Below are 15,205 nucleotides of genomic sequence, written 5' to 3' on the forward strand. Positions count from 1 at the left end.
GCCAAGAAGGAGGCTTTAAAATTATTTGGCATATAAATTTTTAACAGACTAAACATGTTTTTTTGTGTAGAGAGAACTTATTGTTTTAAGAAACGCATTAATGTTTAATATTTATGGAGGGGAGGCGCGAGCTCTCTTGTACCCAGTCTAAGGGAAATTTAAAATTTGAGAGTTTCAATCAAGCTGATGAAAGTTTAATCGATTTAGTCGCAAGTAAATGCAGTTTCAAACTATTTCAGGAAAACCTTTTATGATAAACTTTCCATTTCTGCCAACATATAACATTTAAAATTATATTTAGGATAGAGCGACGGTGTTACGCCGTGGAGTTTCATCGGCAGGGCCCGCTCCAAAAGTGGGGGAAAGTAAGGAGGAAAAACTTGCAGTAACTCGAGCTAAGAGAGGGCGTCTTCTTTTTCCAAGAAGGGTCTCAAATCCTCAGGTCAAAGCAGATTCCAGACGGAAGGAAGAGACACGAGCTGAGCACCTCGTGCCGGGAGTACCGACCCACCGTCTGGGGCAGTGGGAGCCCCCCCGCGATTTCAGGCAGATTAGCGTGTTTCCTGCGTGGGGGGTTTTCACCGGCTCCCCGCCGTGCAGCGACCCAGGCGCGTGGGGCCGCCCGCTCTCCGCACACGGGCTCCGCACGGGCCAGAGTTTGCCTGAGACGGAGACGCCTAGCACGCCCTTCGCAGCATCGTCATAGCTGGTGAGGCCCCGCGGTGCAGGCAGCCCCGGCCCAGAGCGCCAGGCTGGGTCCTCCCTCAGCCAGGAACCAACCACTTCCAAGGGAACCTCGGCCCAAGTCTTCACAGCAGCGTTTGGATTAAGAATCCCCTGTGGGACGCCCGGGTCTACGAAAGCCCTTTAGGGGGAAATTAGAAGGCAGCTGGCATACCCTGAGAGGAGTCTCTCCTTTCCTGAGGTAAAGAGCCGTGATGCTGGCGACCCGGCTGGTCACCACGAGGCGTCAGGAGCGCCGCTCTTCCAGGCCCCCGAGGCGTGTCCCAGAGGCCTTCGCGGTCACGTGGCCCCTGGATTCCGGGCCCCTGAGCTGTGCCGGGTGTCTGCGGAGCCCTGGGGGAGCAGCCAAGCGGGTGGCAGAGCCCTGGGCCCCCGGCGGGCGGCCCTGCCTGGGTGGGAAGGGAGGAGCCTTCCCCGGTTATTCAAGGCCGACCGTGCCAGGTGACGGGAGGACGCAGAGACTGGCTTCGTGGACCTGCGCGCTGGGGGTCCCGCACAGACTTGGGGGGCGTGGAGAGGAGGTCATGCTGAGGGCCGGGTCCTGGGCTCTAGGCTCCACGGACTCCGCCTGCCGGGTGAACGCAACTCGTGCCCCCACGGGCTGCACCCCGGGCGCAGCGATAAAGCTTTGTGACTGGCACGGAGCACTGACCTTTCAGCACGCGTGTTAATTCAGCGTGATGTTACCCTCAGAGGAGTGCTATTTGGGGCCAAACATAAGAGAAATGAACCCCCAGTTAGAATGAGGTGTCCTCTCACTCACCCTCCGCTGCTGTGAGTCACCCCACTTGCTCCTCTCAGAAAGGCCGGGACGGCCAGCCCACCAGAGGCCCGCACCCACACCGCCTCTCAAGGCGGAGCCCACACTTCCGGTTCCCCAGAGAGGGGCCTTGTTTCTCACCTCACTCCCTTCTCTCGGGTCCCCCAAGCTGCGCTCCAGAGAGGTGAGGAGAGAGACTTCGTCCCTTCTCCAGCCGCTTCTCGCCTGGCCCTTCCACCAGGTGGGATTTCCATGGGGCACCGTGGCTGCAGCATCGGCCATGCCCTCCGCCTCCTCCTCGTCCACCTCACTCCTGCGTTCGGAGCTGTGGGTCCAGGACTGGAGAGTGTGGTGGACTGAATGGTGGTATGAATGAAAAACATTGCAGCCACATCAGTAAACAAAGGCCACTGTGGCCATCGGGTCATCAGCCGCTGCCCCCACCCCGACAGTGAGCGGAGGGGGCTCAGGATGGAGACCAGCAGGCAGCCCGGCCTCCGCGGCCGCCCCCAGCAGTGCCCCCGAGGGGACGCAGGACGGGAAAGCACACGACACCGGCCCCGGCACCGGCAGCTCCGGTGCCCATCAGAGGAGTGATTTCAGGGAGCCCAGACCTTTGCGCCCTCCCGTACATAGCAAAGCGCTAAGTTCCTCACCTGGACACGTCTGGGCTTCTTCGTTAACAGTCATCTTTAATGTTCCGAGTGCCTGGTCTTTGTTGTAAAAACCCCCATGAGTCCTGGCTCCTCCCGGCCTCTTAGAAGCCGTCTCTTGGGGCGATCTGAGAGGCCGCGCCTGGGTTCCAGTCCTCAGGAAGTCCGCCGAATAAAACGTAACAAGCCGCCTCCAAAGGCCACGTCCACAGCGCCGCTCCCCAAGCCTGTGACGGTTCCTTTGGAAAAGGGTCTTTAACAGGTGTATGTTAGTCAAAGGTCTTGAGACAAGACCGTTAGAGCAGGCAGACACCTAGACCTGAGCCGAGAAAGGGGACGCAGCCCAAACGGCAGGAGACCCGAGCCGGCCCCAAACTGAAGGCCTGCAGCCTGGACAGGGCTGGGCCTGCAAGCGGCTCCTTTGTGGGGACCTGCTCCCCTGGCCTCCCTGACTTCATTTGCAGAGACCACGAGCCCCTGGTCTGTAGACTGTCTGGGAGGGGCCGAGCAGGGCACCGGGTGGATGTGTCACTGTAAGGGTCCAGGCCGGGCTCTGGTGCAGGGGGGGCAACAGGAAGGCGGCCCCTCCCCGCTCCCCCAGGTACAGGGCCCAGGTACACGTGGGGCTGCCCCTGTCCGCCAGGCCAACCCTGCGTCCCCATGTGCTGTCGGACTCTGCTCGTCCAGTTGACTGGCACCTGAATCAGGATCTGGGCTTCCGTCTGGCCGCTCAGTCCTGGAGCCCAGCAAAGTCTCTGTCCCTGAGACAGGACTGGGGGACATCAGATCCTGGCCTGGAGGGAGGGTCGGAGCCTGAGGGCCCCAATTTGTCCATCCAAACACGGGTTTTTACCCCAAATAATGGCCCTGATCCTTGATTTGTCGTGTCATTAGGAATTCTGTGTGCACAACTCAGGTCTTGAATAATGAATCAAACGTCCTGGTGTGATTGATTTTTTAAATGGGCCATTTGCATATCGTGATTAATCAGCTGCCCCTCAGGGCTGGAGCTGGAGGAGGGCCAGGGTGAGGGCTGCGTCCTCTCCCACCCCAGGGGCTCGGGAGGCAAACGCATCCCCCGCCTCACCCCTGCCAGGGCAGCCGCTGGGCTGAGACATGAGGGACAGAGTGGACGGACGTGGACGGCGAGGCTTCCGGATGCCAAGGGCCAGAAGTGCCCAATTCCTCTGTATGTCCCTGCCGAGGGGGTAGGCCGGGGCGGATGCAGGTCATCCCCGCATTTGTGGTGAGTGACTGGGCGTCCCTGCTGAGTCCAGTGAGCAATGTTAGTGGACGAAGCCACTGACCCTCAGCAGCCATCTCTCCAGCCCCAGCATATCCACACCGCTTGGAAGAAAGCCACCGTGATGACCCCAGCAGGTCACGGGAAGCCCACTGCCGGCCCTGGACCCGGGCAGACGGAAGAGGTTTCAGGATCCGGCTGCTCTTCCTGTCCCCAGGCCGGCACTGGCCTCCAGACTCTCGGCCCGCCGCCGCCTGGGCATCTCCTGAGAAGGACTCGGGACCCAGAGACTGAGGCGGCTCCAGCCAGGTGGCAGCTGGCCTTGGCAGTCAGCCCTCCCTGACCTGCGGATCACATCCACCTTCAAGTGGCTGACACTGGACAGCTGTCCCTGAGGGACATGGGACCGAGGGAGCCAAGCATCTGCCCAGCCAGACATGATAGGTGACTTGGAAGGCACTGGCCACGGATGGAACGAGTGTCAGGGAAGGTGCGAGGGGCCCGGGCGGGCAAGACCCCTCAGGCATGGGTTGGGGGGGCGTTTGAAGCACATCCACCTGGAGGGGCCTCCTTCAACTCCTCCTCCCCGGGTGGGCTTGCGCCATGGTCCTGGGACGCGTCCATTGGGTGGAACAGGAGCCACAGTGTCCCCAGGTGGGCTGGGAGCCGGGCAGAACCTGTGTCTTTGGGCAGAATTCCACGGGGGCGCTCGGCAGGATCCAAGTCGACTGACGTCAGGGACATAGGGGTCTGTGAAGACGGGTCTGTGGCAGCGGTCTGGGTCACGGGGGTCCGTGTGGGTGAGCAGACGCTGCCTCTTTCCCTGCAGAGAACTCTGAGGCCTCACGCCTGGGCCCTGCACCCAGAAACCAGCTGTGCCTGGGGAGACGGGAGCCCACGGCATCCAGCGGCCTTGCGTGGACAGCGATGCCGGCCCCTGCTCTCACAGGCCTCCCACTGCCCTGCAGCCTTGGTTGTGGAGCCGGCCGGGTTCCAAGGGTGGTGCGCACATCTTCCAGGAGGCCCACACACCTGGGGCGGCCAGCTCCACTGAGACCGCGTGTGCATTTCAGATGCCACATGGAGCTGGGGGCCGTGGGGGCCTCTCTGCCTCAGTAAGTTCGCTGGGCTACTCAGCTCTGCAGGGTCTCGGTGTGCACTGGGCGGCCGCCAGGCCTGCGGTGGCCGTGTGTGCAGACATGGCCCGGGCTGAGGTCTCGGACGAGGGGCCTTTCCTGGCGTGGGCTTGGGCGTCAGGTGCTTGGAGAGAAGACGGGAGGAATCCTCGAGGAGTCTGAGAGCCCTGCACCCAAGGCTACCAAACAGAACGTGTTAGCACATCTTCAAAACGTGTATCAGAGCAAAACACTGAAGACCACCTGGAGGCACAACTTCCCCTTCCACTGAGCGCGTCATTACTTCTCAGCTTTGGGGCAGACGCTGGTCGCACCTGAAGGGGCTGAGTGAACGGACGTTGGCGGCAGATCTCCGGGTTCTGCACATCGGGGGGCGGTGCAGGGGCTCAAGCTTGACACTGAGAAAGGGTCCACTCTCTTCTGCTGCTTTCCAAACCCTAAGTGAGGCTCTCAGGGCCCCTCTGCTGCACCCTCCCCACCCCGTGCTTCACCAGGAGCCCTTGGAGATGAAGGGACATCTCCCGCCCAGGCTCCGGGGGAACCATGGTGCTCGCAGGTCAGCGGGGAGGCCGGCCTGGACGCCGCTCCCCTGCACCCCGGGGTGTGTCTGAGGGGCTCAGGCTCTGTGTTGGCTCACGGGCGGCAGCCAGTGTTGGCAGTGCAGGGGCTCTGGGTCGGGGTCAGGTGCCCCTTGGAGAGGCCTCGGGACTGTCGGCCCCGCGGGTGAAGCCTCCTCTCTGTCTCCCCTCCTTCCTTCACAAATATTTGCTGAGCTTCTCCGGGTGCTGCTGGGGGCCCTGCCCTCAGGGTCTCTGGCTGGGAGTGGACAGAGGAGACAGAACACGTGTGGCTAAGGGGAGGGTGGGCAGGGGCTGGGTTTGGGCTGGAGAACCAGAGGGGGCTGAGGGCCAGGGGTGACTGAGGTGGGATATTTCAGGAGAGTTTAGAGTGCCCCCAGGTCCATTCCCCAGGCCCCCTTCCCACCAGCCTCCCTCCCTCACTGGGTCTGGGGTTGCAGAGCCACGCCCACCCTCCTGTTGCTGTATGTCCGTCCACTGCAGCATGTGACGGCCCCCGCTCAGCCCTCCCACAGCCTCTGTGACTCAGGGCTCAATCTGTCAGCTGTGTGGTGTCCAGCAGAGCAGGGTGTGACCTAGACAGGGTCACCCTGACCCCGAGAGGAGCTGGGCAAACTCAGAGGTATCCACTGCAGCCTCCCATGGGCTCAGCCCTTCACCCCCAGTGATAACCAGATCGTGGCCCCAGCGTGACCCCAGCCCATCGCCATCCAGGACAGAGTTCCAGTGGGTCTCTTCTCTCTGGTGGCCCGGCTGTCTCTCCCTGGGCCCCCCAGCCCAGAGCCGGTGGGTGGGCTGGATGCCAAACTGACCAAAGGATCTTGCCTTCCGGGGAGACAGCCGTCACTGTCCATCCGCACGTCCATCCGCGCGTCCACACATGTCCGGCAGGCGGCTCGGCACAGACGCTCTGACTGCAGACTGTAAGTGGACGAGTTCTTCCCCGGTGACTCTGTGGCCTTCGTAAGGAGAAGAAGATGTGTTCTTGCCTTGGGAGATTCTGAACAGAACGACAGGATCTCACCTCCCGGTCCGGCGCCCCAGGCTGAGTGCCTGGGAGGTCTGGGGCCGGATGGCTGGCCCGCGGCTCTGGTGGACGCGGCGTCCGGGCCAGTCCAGCCTCCGTCAGCGCAGCCCCAGCGCGAGGCCCTGCCGCTTCCTTCCACCGGGCAGACGTGTGCTCACCAGCTGCCCCGAGGTCAGGGCCGGCCTGAGCAAGCTGCGCAAGGGGAGGTCTAACCCCCCAGCCCCTCCCCCGCGCTCCGCACGCGCAGCGCCTCTGCCCCTCCCCTCGGAGGGCTGCCTGGAGGGCTGGGCTGCTCTGGGGGGCGCAGGCCCCTGGGCCAGGCTGGGGGAAGGCCGGGGGAGCCCAGCCGAACACCGGGGTGAGGCCACGCCACTTCCCTTGTCCTGGGTCCACAGACGCACCTGCTGCCAGAACCAGGCTCCCTTCAGGGACCCGTCCTCTGTCCTCCTGACCCAGAGGCCGAGCATGTGGCTCCAACCACAGGGACCAGACTGTCCCCGAGGCCTGGCCTGCTCACTTCCTGTCTGCTCTCATCCACCTGTGCGTCCCTCAGTTTGTGAAACCATCACAGTGACTGGCACGCGACCCTGGAGCCAGGCAGGACTCAAACTCCCTCTCCACGGGCTCGCTGCGTTGTCTGGCGGTGAGCCTGTGAACTGTAGACCTCAAGTGTGAAAAAACCAACTCAGCCGGACGTGGGGGGGCACCCAGACGCCGTCCTGGCCTTGCTGACCCGAGGATGGAGTCCACGTGTCCCTAGTGGACCGCAGCTCAGGGTCCAGCGTCCTGTGGTCTCGCTCTCCCCGGGTGTCAACACTGCCGCCCCGCCATGTCCCCCGCAGCTCCCTCCGCAGGGCCTCAGCCAAGGCTGCAGAGAAACTGCGACTCCAGTGCCCTCGTGCTCTGAGCCATTAGCGGTGTTCCTGCCACGCTGAGCGGGTCCAACAGCAGGTACCCAGGAGACGTCACCCCTTTTATAGCCCTGGGTGGGGGGTCACTATCCCCTGAGCAGGAGCAATTTTCTCTCCTCCATCGAGCAAAAGAAGGTCAACAGATTTTCCCAAACCAGGGGCCTCACCAGGCTCAAGACAACACAACTGGAGGATGTGGTCCCTTGGGACCCACCGCTGTCTCCCTGCACCTGGTAACAGCCCAGAGGTCCAGGCAGGTGCCCGAAGGTCAGAGGGTGCCTGGCGGGCAGGGAGGCTGGTCAGGTGCACCTACCCCATCACCTGCCACGTCTCCTGCCACCCCGTCCACCACGTCCGGTACTCGCACCGATCCTCGTGCCCCGACAGCACCAGGACCCGCTGGCTGGCACACCTGGCCCCACGTTGTGCCCTCTGCCCGGTGGTCCTGGACCCGCTCCCTCACCCGATTCTAACGGCGCCTCTTGCCTGGCGGGGAGTTGGCTTCAGAACTGTCGTGAGCAGTTAATTGAATCTGCTCGGAAACCGCAGTTAAACGCATGGTGATTAAACCTGTGCTGGTGCAGACAAGGCTGTGGAGGCCCCGGCTGCCCTGGGTGCCGGGTGCCCCCGCCCCCGCCAGCTGGGCGCCCTGCCCGCTTCACAGAGGCGTTCACGTCACAGCGACACATTTAGCCTTTTTTTTTTTTGATGAGAAGAGACTCTTCAAATGAAACGGTTTTAGCAAATTGAGTCCAAATCAAGGAAGAAAACTTGAAATTAATTTTTTTAAGTCTTCTGCGTCTTACAGTTGGATGCCCAGGCTAATGGGATTTGCAGTGCCGTGGTCAGGATCCTGCTCTGCGCTCCCTGGGAGCTGGCGTGGCGGGTGGGGTGGGGCCCAGCCCACCTCCACGGCACCTCGGGGACAGAGTGGGGCTGGTTGGACGAGGGGTGGCAGTTCAGCAGCAGTCCCAGGATCTTATGGGCAAGAGCACAGATGTGGTTTTCTCCTTTGGAGGTGGATCCAGGAGGATCTGATGGGGCCCTCAGAGCAGGTGGCCAGTTCTAGGGGAGCAGCAGGTCACCCCTCAGAGGTCTCCCTTCAGGTATCTACCCCCAGGTGTCCCCCAGGGTCCCCTGGATGTCCCTCCCAGGTGTCCCCAGGTGCCTCCCAGGGCCCCCCCCAGGTGTCCCCCATCAGGAACACAAGTCTCTATCTGTTTCCCGTTTGATCTGGTTCTTCCCACGGTTCCATCTGGCCTTGCGCCTTCAGGGTCTCAGAAACCACCTTCCTGTGGTCTGTGAGTGCTGAAGACAGATGCCCTCTGGCCAGCCTCCGCCCGGGCTCCTGCAGGGGCCACACACGTGGACACTCTGCTCCTGAGAGGTCCCCCCTACCTGCTCACTGTCAGGGCTGGGGTTTTGCCCGACCAACCCCGGGCAGCAGGCGCTGGACGTCCAGGGCCGGCAGGGAGGATGGGTGACACCTGCAGCCACTTCTGTGCGAGGCTTTCGTTTAGTCACACCCTTCGATGCGCAGCCATGTGTCCGAAGCACCTTCCTCTCTGCAGGACCCAGTGGCCAGTTTTGGTTCCGCCGGCACCTCCACAACCTTCAGGTGAGGCTGTGACCACCGCCCTTCAGTTGCACGACCTACGTTTTCTCAGTGGTCTGTGGCGCTTTGTGGGTTGAACCTGACAGGCGTCTCTGTGCGACTTGTGCAGGCACCCTTGGATACGTCTTCACCTAGTGCCTGTCTGCGTGTGAGGAGCACCTTGGAGGTATGGTGACAACAATACTGATGTTTATGGACAAAGCTGTCTGTCCAAGCCGTGCAGGGTCGGCCTCTGACGGTCATCGAGCTCCGGCGACTGAGGTGTCGCACAGCCCCGCCCCATCCCTCCTCGTCCCCACGCGGCTCCACTGGACCCGCAAGGCTGCCCACAAGCTGCTGGTCTGTCCAGATCTTTCCAATTTCAAGTGGACATCTGGAGGCCACCGAGTGAAGCCAGACAGAAGAGAGAGGGTGCCTCTCGTGTCGGAGTTGGTGCCTCTTACCAGCTTCTGTGCGTGGACCCAACGCCCACGAGCCCAGGTCTGCCCCAGCCGTTTCTAAGCAGAGACAGCGCCACATCGGCTCAGGCTCCTGCAGTTCAGGGCTCAGGGCCCAGGCTGCCTCCCAGCGCAGACACATCAGGTGCTCTTGCACCCGCTCAGGGGCCAGCCCTGCAGCCCTCAGCGCATCTCACCGCCCGAGTCCCCACGTCCCGCATCCCTGTGCCCCGTGCTGGCACAGCGGGGGCTGGGCAGGAGGGCCTTCACCCTGCCCTGGGCCTTGACTTGCTTCCTGACCTGCCCCAGGGCAGGCTTGGTCTCGAGTCTGTGTTGGGCGGCAGCACCTGCAGGCATGTCCCCTGTGGGCCCGCACCTAGCCCTGCGTTTTGTGGAGTGAGGCTGGCTTGAACAACCAGATGGCACTTCTCCTGGGACAGCCTCCTCACCCAAGAAGCAGGCAAGGCTCGCAGGCAGCACAGAGCTGGGGGTTGGCCGGACTCTGCTTCCAGGGCCCGAGAGGCGCCGGCCCCACGTCATGTCATTAAGCCAAGAAGTTAGAGAAAGACAGGGGCACCCAGAGGGGTCTTCCCGTGGCTGGGTGGGCTCAGCTCTGCTGGGCCTGCTGTGGCCGAGGTCCTGCCCCCTACCCAGGCCCCTTCCAGGAGAGGCTGCCTGTTCTGAGCCAGGGGTGGGGGTCTCGGATCTCTCCGGCCTCAGGAGGCACCTGGGAACAGGGCTGGGGGGTCTCAGGAGCCCACTGCCTGCGCTGGACTCCTTGGTGAGTCTGGAACCAGGCCCGAGGGCCTCACGGCCTCTTGTGGTGAGGGTCGCGGGTGAGTAGGTGAGATGAGGGCCCAGAGACTGCGTCTGCTCCATGCGGGTCCTCACACCCACATGAAGGGAGCATCTGAGAACCTGCCCCAGTGCCCCCGAGGCCAGGGAGGACGCGAGCCTGCAGAGGCTGCACTGAAAGCTGAGGGGTCCCTGCCCAGGAGGGTGCTGCCTGACCCAGGGACACGGGGCGACACAGCCGTGCGCATCCAGCCGGGACCACCGAGACTGTGTGCCTCCATGATGTTCCCAGGAGGGGCCCCAGGAACCCCCAGTGTGGCACCAGGTCACAGGGACACTGTCCCCCAACATGGGCAGGACAGGGCCGGAGGGCGGGGACCACAGAGGAGGCAGCGGCCATGTGGGAGCGTACGACCAACGTGAGGTTGACGTGTGGCTGTGGGCGTGGCCTGTGTGCCGGCCCGGGAGGCACAGCCGGGTGCCAGCAGCTGGGAAGAGCAGCAGGTGTCTGCTCACCACAGAACTGGCTCGAATGGTGGCCTGGCCACACAGGTGCAGGAGGGCGCTCCAACCACAGGGTGAGAGGGGCCGTGGTTTCCACGGCCAGCCACGAGAGGGGCCGTGGCCCTCCTAACCTTCGTGGGGCCTCAGGGAGGGCACAGGCCAAGTCAGGCACTCTTTGAAGAGTAAGGAGTCCGGAGCTCCCATGAGCAGAACAGACAGCAATCCCCCTGGCTGGGGCTCGGACCTGTGGGCTGACTGGCCAGCTCTGTCCCCACCTCGCCCCTGCGTCTGAGGGCAGAGGCCAGTCAGACCGCACGCAGGTCATTAGACAGGCCGGGGCTCAGCAGAACCGGCCCGAGCACTGCCTCGTAGCCCTGGTGACCCGTCCAGGAGCCAGGGGGCTTGAGGGCATAGGCCCAGGGGCCCAAGGTCATAGGAACCGTTGACACCAGAGAGCAGCCACCTGCTGTACACATGGGGGTAGTGTGAGCTGCTTGTCCACGCCACAGGGGTCTGAGTGACAGCGAGGGCAGCAGGGGGTGACGGCGGGGCTGCGGCAATGTATGCGCACAAGGCCAGCCTGAGTCTCAGGACGTCCTCAAAAAGCCTTTCAGCTGAGAGAGCTCATTTGGAGAGAGTGTAATAAATGATACCGACCTTGACAAAAACCTTGTCTGAAATAATTTCCCTCCCCGCACACATCACTTGGAGACTCTGAGACCCTGGAGGAAGGGGAGGGCACTTCAGGCTGAAACTCTCTGAAGGGCAGCCTTCTGCCCGCACGGCTGCTTGGCCCGGCCAACCTGGAGTTCGTTGGCCAGCGGCTGCGGGTCCCCAGTGTCCGCGTGGAGCTGCTGAGGTTGGGCACGCAGGTGTGGATCCACAGGGCGGGGGCGCGGGGGGCCTGTCAAGGCCATCAGACACGGGGGGAGGTCAGGGAGAGGGATCCGCAGTGGTGGCCACTCTGCAGTGGTCTGTGCCCAGCAGGCCTGGTGCCCGGCAGCGGCTGGTGGGGCGGAGAGGAGGGTGGGGCAGGGACCCCACAGGGAAAGACAGCCCCCAGGAGCCAACGAGGAGCCGACCGTGAGGGATGAGCTACGGTCAACTTGTGTCTCAGAGCAAGACTGCAGTCTGGCCCGCCCCCCGCTGAGCAGAGGCCACACCCGTCCCTGCAGCTCCGGGTGGGGGAGAAGGGGCTGTCACTCCAGACAAAAGGTGTCCTTATTCCTCATCAAGGTCCCAAGTGCCTGGTGTGAGCCTCGCCTCACAGAGGGAAATCCGGGCGGGTGCAGAGCCTGACTTGGTCCACGTCACCTGCACGGCCACAGACAAGGAGAAGCCACCTGGGCAGAGTCCTCTGCTCACCCGGATCACACGTTTCCCTCGAGAGGGCCTGGCCTGGTCCCCAAGGGCGTCCCAGGGACAAAGCACAGGGGAGAAAGGGCGGAGACGCCCAGGACAGCGAGACTCCATGGCGGGCGCCATGCTCTCCCTTGGCTGGGTCTGTGGCTGATCAGGCCGGGCCCCGCTGACTTCCTGACGCTTTCGGGGATGGAGCTTTTCTGGCTCAGAGAGAAGCACGGCCTCCCGCCTCTTCGGGCTGAAGAAGGGCGCAACCTGCCTGGTGCGCGCCCGGGCCTCTGCGCCCTCAGAGGCACGCCTGTGGCCCCCGCCTGGCCCCCCGACAGGCGCACCTGGGCCTCCGAGGGCACTGTCTCAACGCAGGGGGCAGGGAGCGTGGCAGCCGCGCTAACTCAGCGCCCAGAGCCCCGCACGAGGGGCTTTCGCTCTCCCTGAGCTGACAAGGTGCCCACCCTGCGTCTGAGCCGGGGCGGGAGTCAGAGCAGAGGCGGAGCAGCCTCCTCACCAGCCGGCTTCCCACGAGAGAGAAGCGGCTCTCTGCCAGTCAATACGTCTTCAGGAGAAATTCAAGTTAACAACTGTTTGCTTTTCATCTCTGACCGTCAGGTGGCAGGGTTCCCAGCGCAAGTGGGTCAACCGGAAAAGTGAGGGTCTAAGACGTCGCCCAAGGTGCTTCCCTGGCGCTGGCGGCGCCACCTCGTCCTCTCAGGGAGGCTGGACCTGGTGGGACACCGCCCAGTCTGGTGTCCCAAGGCCCCTCGGCCCGCACGGCGTCGGGGGTGGAAGGCAAGGCGGCCACAGGCTGAGGCCTAGCAGGTGGGGCTTCAGCCTGACGTGCCCCTTCACCCGCCGCCGCCCCCACGGCCCAGCGCTCGCCTGCACACTGTCCACGCTCACAGGCCCGCCTGTCTGCTTCGGGACGGGTCCCAGACCGCCCACTATGCAAGACCCCGTCCCGAGCGCCTGGCTGTGAAGCTTAAAGCTGTGGGCAGGTGGGATGAGCACTGGGCAGCCCAGAGGCTTCCAGAGAGGAGCCCCCTCCCCTCACTGCCAGACAGGACTCTCCACAAAGTCCCTGAGAAGCCACGTGTCGGGCTGGCCGGTTGGGCAAGACCACGTGCGGGTCCCCTCCCCTCCCCCAGCTTCTCCTTATCTCACCTTCCTCTGCTTGAATTTACTGCATTCCCAGCTTCTTTGGCTGGAAGGTAAGATCACTGGCTTCTACCTCGCTTCATTTCTAATTCGCGCGCTTAGAGCAACACTTTTCCGTCTGAGAACTTCCGCTGCGTTCTCCAAGTGTGGGGGTGCGTTGTTCTCATTGTTGTTTAATTCAAAATGCCTTCTAAGTTTCGTTTTCCCTTCTCTGACCCATGCGCTATCTCAAAGCGTGCGGCTCCGTTCCAGGCGCTGGGTGATTTTCTGGTTGCCTTTCCCCGTGTTTCTGCTTGAGCTCTGCTGTCCTCAGACTCCACATCCCGCGTGGCTCAGACCTCTGGGCTTGTGGGGACTCGCCGGTGCTGCGGCTCTCTGTGTGGGTGGCTGTGTCCTCGGAACAGCTGTACCTTCTGCCGAGGTCAGTGGTCAGTCAACGTCAATTCGGTCAAGTTGGTTAATCGTGGTGTTCAAAGCGCTAGATTTCTACTGATTTTCGGTGTTTGTCCCATCATGCACCAGCCCCATTCCCTTTCCAAGCCCCGATCCCGCCACGCCCGCGCTCCCGTTCGTCAGCCTCAGTGCCGTCCCCGTGGGCTCACAGCTCGCTGTGCTCGCACACTCAGGTGCAGCTGTCTGTGTGCTCTGGGGCCACAGGGGAGCAGGGCCCTAAAGGGTGGGTGGTGGGTGGGTGAATCGTGGGTGGATGGACGGTTGCACAGATGGATGGGCAGGTGGTTGCATAGTCGGACAGGTGGATGGGTGGATGAGTGAACAGGGGGATGGATGGGCAGGTGGGTGGGTCAGTGGAGAGATGGAGGGCCAGGTGGAGGGGCAGGCGGCTGGATGGATGGCAGGACTGGACAAGAGAGAGGAAGAATGAAGAGACAGATGGCTGGAGAGTGGACAAGGAGGCAGGTGGCCAGGAATCAAGGGTGATTTCACCTTTCAAAAAGAGGAAGTTTTTCTACAGCATTTTAGCACGAACCACGTCTCTCCTCCAGGAACTTGTTCCAGCTTCGTGAATACTGACCGCCCGGGAGGGTGTTTGCTGATCTGCTTCACAGGGAAATTGTCCTTTAAACATTCCAGGTGGGGAGGGTGTAGCTCACTGGTAGAGCGCACGCTTAGCAGGCACAAGGTCCTGGGTTCAATCCCAATACCTCCATTAAAAAAAATAAAACGAATAGAAACCTAATTACTCTCCCCCAAAATTAAATTAAAAAAGAACTCAAGTATCAGCTGAAATACAACAAAGCAAACCTGTATCTCAAACCCCGCAGGGAAACAGCAGCTACAAGCGATGATGAAACCCAGGAGACGAAAATGAACGTTGCTCATGCCGTCACCTTCGGCCAGAGGCCACGCCCGAGTCTCTGCAAGGAAGCTTTCCCGGCGGCACCGGCCGAGCGGCCCGCCGGCCGACAGCTGGTGTGCGGAGGGGAGCTGCAGCTCAGCCCCGGGCAAACGCCCCACGGAGAGCGTTTATCAGCGCCTTCTGAGGAAAGTCGTGTCAGAAATACACAAATCAGTTTTACAGAAACAAACGTGTCCGGGAGTTCCTCAGCTACAGCGTGGAAATTCTGGTTTTGCGCAGAGAAACTACAGGTTGAGTGGTGTTTCTAGAAGTGGTCATCACTGGGCCTGCGTGCGGAAGCTGGGCACAGGCAGCGGGCGTGGAGGTTCGCGTGGCTGGAGCTGGCCCGGTGCGGGAGTGCGGGAGACAGACCTTCGCGGACACTCAGACACGAGGACAGTCCGCGCAGAGGGACCGAGTGCATGGCGATCAGAGTGCGGCCGAGGGGACCGGCCGGTGGGAGGACGTGGGAGCATGGTGGACAGGCCACCTAGACCATGTAGAGCTGATGAGAGCCCTGCCCACAGGGCCACCCGTCCCCTCGCCCCCCACCGGGATGCACTTCAGGACGTCTGGGTGGAGATCCGGCCTCGGAGCTCCCTGTCCCCGCCTTGTCTGTCGTCCCTGTCCTCTGGGGCTGGCCTCAGGAGTGACCATCGGGGGAAGAGGGAGGGGAGACCACGCTGAGCGCAGGTGGGGCACCAGGGGCACCCTGGGACTCACAGCCCGGCAGTTGGATTCTGGACCTCCTGCCCTTAGACAAGGGCACCCCTGCTTGCAGCCCCAGCAGCGCCGGACGCTCAGAGAAGCCTTCCTCCTGACGGGGGGGAGCCACGTCCGGCCCACGGCCTGTCCACGCAGGCCCCGAGCCCTGGCTGCTCCCCTGAGCTCTCCGAGGCCGCGGGTTCTGGGCACTTCATGCTCACAGCGA

This window comes from Vicugna pacos, chromosome 11 (genome assembly GCF_048564905.1).
Source record: "Vicugna pacos chromosome 11, VicPac4, whole genome shotgun sequence".
Classification (NCBI taxonomy): domain Eukaryota; kingdom Metazoa; phylum Chordata; class Mammalia; order Artiodactyla; family Camelidae; genus Vicugna; species Vicugna pacos.